The sequence below is a fragment of the Rhinopithecus bieti genome, unplaced genomic scaffold (assembly GCF_001698545.2).
Source record: "Rhinopithecus bieti isolate Rb0 unplaced genomic scaffold, ASM169854v2 scaffold_41114, whole genome shotgun sequence".
NCBI classification, from domain to species: Eukaryota; Metazoa; Chordata; class Mammalia; order Primates; family Cercopithecidae; genus Rhinopithecus; species Rhinopithecus bieti.
Window position 1 is genome coordinate 1229650 of NW_016817363.1, and position 5916 is coordinate 1235565.

At 42.2% G+C, this 5916-nt stretch overlaps 1 long non-coding RNA gene across 1 annotated transcript in view; it reads left to right on the plus strand.

Moving 5' to 3' along the window:
* Positions 1 to 1923: 1923 nt before the first annotated feature.
* Positions 1924 to 5916, plus strand: part of LOC108517853 (uncharacterized) — a 67541-nt gene continuing 63548 nt past the window's right edge. Inside the window, exons 1-3 of the long non-coding RNA XR_001882223.1 lie at positions 1924 to 1998; positions 2134 to 2218; positions 2834 to 2916. This is a non-coding gene — a long non-coding RNA (uncharacterized LOC108517853). The remainder of the gene's footprint in view (positions 1999 to 2133; positions 2219 to 2833; positions 2917 to 5916) is intronic.

Here is a 5916-nt window from a genome sequence, read left to right on the forward strand (position 1 = left end):
CATCTTTTCCAAAGAAAAGGACAGTCTAATGCATCTCATATTGTCTACCCCTAAGAAAGAAGCACAACTTTTTAAGGGCTTCTTTGGGTTCTGGAGACAGCATATTTCATACTCGGAAATACTGTTTCAACTCGTTCACCAAGTGGCACAAAAGATTACCAACTTCAGTTGAGACTTCGAGCAAAAAAGAGCTCTACTACATGATTTGCCACTGGAACTTGGTAGATGGAAAATATGGGACCTCAATTGACCATGCAGCCAGAACTGCCTGTCCTAACTTAGGTATTTCCAACCTCCATCAAATCATAAGGTTGAGCTAAACCAATAGCAATCCACTGTAAGATTGAAGTGATATATCCGGAATTGGGAATCGGCAGAGCCAAAAGACACAAGTAAGTTTCAGAGGGCATGGACCTCCAGATAACCTACCACTGTTATGCTATCACCTTTCCCTATGTTCACCCCTGTTAAACTGTCACCTTTCCCTAAGCTCACGCTTGTTAAACTGTCACCTTTCCCTAAGCTCACCCCTGTTATACTGTCACCTTTCCCTAAGCTCACCCCTGTTATACTGCCACCTTTCCCTAAGCTCACTGTTATACTGTTGCCTTTCCCTATAGCCACATAGAGGTCCCTTTTGACTGACTGACAAAGGAAGAAAAAGTTACGCCTGGTTCATGAATGGGTTGGCTGTCTATGGGGGTCCAAGCTGAGAAAGCACTGCTGCTACTCTACAGTTCCACTTTTGGTGTGAGTAGATGTTCTATAATATTTCTGTAAACCTTCCGACGGTGTCCCTGAGAGACAGTAATGAGGAGTACCCCTCTCAATGTTTAGAGGGTCAGATGGTCACAGCCATTTTTATGGCTGGAGGTAAGAATAAATAGGAACTTACAGGAAGTGACCTCTTTTTTGGCTGATTGGATGGGGGCTTGGAAGAAGAGAGATGGAAAGATCATAGAAAAAAAGATCTGGGAAAGAGGCATGTGCCTCTGCCTGTGGCTGTAGATTGGAAGTTTGAATATCTTTGCATCTCATGGCATTGCCCACTAGGAAACATTCACCAAGAATGAGGCATTAAACAGCCATGTAGACAATGTGACTCAGCCAGTTGATGTTATCAGCATTTCATTGGCCACCACAATGCTGGCCTGATGGATGCATGAAGAAACTCATCATTGCTGAGGGATGGGCTCAGTGGCACTCATCCTCATTAACCAAGGCTGATTTAGGTATTGTTCTCCAACTCCATCTAGCTGCTTATTCCCCAACTTGCTAGCAAAAGAGAGCATTACTGAGTCTCTGATGCAGCAAAAACCCTCAGAGAAACCAACCAGCCACTCAGTGGCAAGTTGATTACACTGGAACCTTTCTATCCTGGAAAAGGTAGTGATTCATCTCGACTGGAAAAGGCATATATTGTGGTATGAGTTTCCTTCTCCTACCACAAGGCCTCAGCTAGCAACATCAGAAGGTTTACAGAAATATTACGGAATATCTTCCCACACCGTATATGGTGTAATATAGCCTCAGACCAAACAATGTTGTAGCAGTGTACACATAACCATGTATCTATTGGGTCTGTTACATTCTGCACCACTTTGAAGTTGCAGGTCTGAAAGATGATGGAATTGACTTTTGAAGGAGCAACTTAGATACTGGCTTGTGGATGATACCTTGCACAGATAGGGCATTATCTTTCAGGATGTAATATATGCCCTAAATCAAAACCCTTTTACAGTTCTATTCTCCAATGGGTCCAGGATGTCTCTACTTATCACTGCCAGTGAATGACTCAGTTGAGAAATGTTTCCTCAACAATGTGTGTTTTGGTTCTGTGGATTCTAAACTAGGTTCTGGATTCTAAAGTGGAAATTGTTTTAGCAGGGGGCCCAGTAAGAGTACCATTAAACTTTAAGCTATGGCTACTGTAGGGTCGTTTAAGTTTCTTCATGTCAAGAGTCCAGTAAGCAATAAAAGAAAACAATATTGGTAGAGGTAATTGATCCTGGCCATTAGGAGGATGGCCTCCTAATGGCCTCCTAGGGGTACACAGTGGGGTCTGGAAAGCATAAGTTTGGTTTTCAGGTTATCTACTGGATCATCTCTTGATATTTTCCTGATTTTTTCAAGAAATGGACAAGTGTAGCAGCCGCAGTATGGTGTGGTTACCAGAAGCCTAGGCACTCAGGGATGACTGTCTAGGTGACCCCACCAGGTAAGCCATCTGGACCACCAGAAGTGCTAAATTCAGGTGAAAACAATCTGGAATAGGTTGTAGAGGAGGGAGAAAATGAGTTTCAGTTTCAGCTGTAAAACCAGCTATATTGGCAAAAGCTATCTAGTTCATGCTACTCATCTTTCTTTTGTAAAGTTTCCCAGAAAAAGAGACCAACCAGACACTTGAAAGAGCTCTTCCCAGATGGAATAAACTTACTATGTGAATCATGTGAATCCAAGGGATGCAATGATTGGCCTATATTTGATTGGATGCTCTGGTATACTACTCAGTTTTCCTCTTCAGAACTAATGCATTCATCCCCCAGCTACCAAACTGTTGGCTGCTGTCAGTCTATAGCTAATGTAGTCATTGGAAATTATCCTTGGTTGAAGGAACCTAACACTTGTCCAAGTCTACACCTATTTCCAGGAATAGTGCAATCCAATGACTTGTTGATGAAGGACTACATAGGTCAAGCCTTCTGTTTTGATGTGAACAAATCTGAAGGAATATCCCTGCTCCAGACCTTGCATAGGTCTGAGCTCCAGAGACCTCATAAGTCTGTGTCAATTTCTGTCTTTACCCAGTCCTCCTTCTCTCATTCCTTTATAGGTGTTGTTCTGGAACTTCCTAGTAAATGAACTGCATGCAAATATCTGCCTCAGAGTTTGTTTTCTAAACAGAATTCTCCTAAGGTAAAAGGAAAACTCTCCCTGCTTCCAGGCTTCTGAACATGGTAACTACTTGGAGTATCCTCATCCATCCTCCTCAGCTTTACCTAATCCAGTGACTTCTTTTGATTACACCGAGTTCTTCCCAGGAGTTTCTAAAAGAGAAAAAAAACCAGGATATAACCCTTGGAACATTGATACCTAAGAGTAGGTGGGAAAAGAAGTAGCTACAAGGATGGAGGGAAAGATAGGCTGGAGATCAGAGAAGTTCCCTTAAAACGTTGCAGAACCAAGAGAGGCAGGCATGTCAAGGTGCTGATGCGCAGAAAGGTTAGATAACAGTAGCTTTTGACTATGGGTGTCACATTTCGCTGTCCTCCTTCCTCTACTTCAACCACAGACTTTGTGGATGGCCAATAACCTATGTTATGACCTTACACAATTAACCTTTAACAACCACTCTCTTTGTAGTTGGAACAATCAGATTTTCTCTCTTCCTTTTCTTGACAATTTGATTTAGGAAATGTGAAAATGGCTGAGTTAGCAGTGGAAGAGGAGTTGAAAGAGACTATGTAGTCAACCATGCATGAAGTTGAGCCTAAGCAATGAAAGCAGAGGTTGTAATTTAAACTCAGGTTCAACAAATGCAAGTGGCTTGGAGAGGAGGTTGAAGTGGATGGGCAAAGAAGTGGAGGCCAAGTGAGAGAGAGATTCATATAGTCCACAATAAGGTAACAGGTATGAAGCGGGGGCTCCCTGAAGCTGCCCTCTTTCTAGTTCCACTTCCAGCTCCAATCAATGTCTCGGTTGTTATAACAAACTTCCTTCTTCTTCAGATAACCTGAATGAGACATTGTTCTTTGTGATTAAGAGAACCTAACTAAAACAGAAGCAAGGGGAAGAAGCCAAGTTTGCTTTCTCCCAGTCAATGCTCTCTCTACTGAATCCTATGGCCATTGTACCTGCATAGGTCTCCTCCTCTACTTCCTGACCAATATTCCCTAGACAGCCTACATTGCGGGAGGAGGGAGGCAAGTGGTCCATGAGACATAGTTCATAAGATCTATACTAAGTATGCCACCTATTATTAAGGTGACTGTGGCAAACACAACCAGACTAACTCATTGCTAGTTTTTAAAAATGTATTCTAATCCTATGGTGACTCTGTTATTAAATAAACATATTACCAATCATCCTATTTGTATGCGTAGGGCTAAATTTCCTGTCCAACTGTATGTTTCATATATGTCTAAACAAAGGAGTAGACCACAAGAATTAGTGAGAGCTCTAACAGGTGACTAATAACTTGTTTCCTTTTGGTAGCTTAAACTGGAAGAATTTAACTCAGTTCCGCATCAGCCAGGGTTCAAATAGAGGAATAGAACCAGTAGGATATTACATGAAGAGATTTATTGCAAAAAGAATTGGCTTATGTGATTGGGGAGGCTGGCTCAGCAAGTCTGAAATCTATAGGGCAGGACATTAGGAAGGACAGGCTGAGAACCCTCAGGTATGTGTTGAAGCTGCTGTCCACAGGCAGAATACCTTCTTTACCAGGGAAGATGCTCAGCTCTGCTCTTGAGGCCTTTCAACTAATAGTCATGGCTAGGCGCAGTGGTTCATGCCTGTAATCCCAGTACTTTGGGATGCCGAGGCAGATAGATCACCTGAGGTCAGGTGTTAGAGACCAGCCTATCCAACATGGCAAAACCCTGTCTCTACAAAAAAAAAAAAAAAAAAAAATTAGCTGGGCTTGGTGGCATATGCCTGTAGTCCCAGATACTCATGAGGCTAAGGCATGATAATTGCTTAAACCTGGCAGGCAGAGGTTGCAGTGAGCGGAGATTATGCCATTGCACTTCAGCCTGGGCAAGAGAGCTAGACTTTGTCTCAAAACAAACAAACAAACAAACCAAAAGCAAACCAAAAACTAATAGAGTCAGGCCTACCCAAATTACCTAGGATAATCTCCCTTATTTAAAGTGAATTTATTATGGGCTTTAATCACATCTGCAAGATACCTTCACAGCAACACTTAGATTACTGCTTAACGGAATAACTGGAGACTGTAGCCTAGACATGTTGACGTATCAAAAGATCATCAAAAACACCATGGGGCCAAGTGTGATGGCTCATGCCTATAATACCAGCATTTTGGGAGGTCAAGGTGGGAGGATGGCTTGAGCCTGGAAGGTTGAGGCTGCAGTGAGCTGTGATTGTGCCACTGCACCCCAGCCTGAGTGACAGAGTAAGACCTTGCCTCAACAAGCAAACAAAGACAAACGAACAAACAAACCAACAACAAAACCACCACGGAAGGGGGCTACTATGTAAATCCAAAATGTTATCATTGTTAGGAAAAGAAGTAATACCTTTACTTCTCTAAATTGCAAATTTCTCTGGAAGAAAAGCAAGCAAAATGGATCTGACTGATTGTTTTATTTGATTAATATTTACTTATTTATATGCCAATAATGCACTATACTAGCCACTCTCATTCATCTCATCAGCAAATCCTGTCAGGACTGCCTTCAAAATATATTGAAAAGCAACAAACCTTCCTTCCTTCTTTCCTTCTTTCCTTCCTTCCTTCCTTCCTTCCTTCCTTCCTTCCTTCCTTCCTTCCTTCCTTCCTTCCTTCCCTTCTTTTTTGTTTTTATTATTACCATCCTGGCCCAAGTCATTATCTTCTCCTGTCTGAATTATCATAATAGTCTCCTTAATTGGTCTCCCTGCTTTTCATGTAATCCCCAATACAATTTCATGTCCATAATGCAGCTTGTGCAATCCTTCTAAAACTCAAGACAAATCGCATTATTCCTCTGGTGAAGACCTCCAAAGGATTCCTTTATCACTCAAACTACAAGTCCTTCTGTAGACCATGCATCCCTTCATGTTCTGAGCCCACTACCCAACACTTGTCACCCAGCTCTCTCACCCTTCTTTACTCTATTTCAGTAATCTTCACTTTTGCTCCATCGCCCAAAATATATTCCCACTGCAGGGCCTTTGCACAGGCTAGTC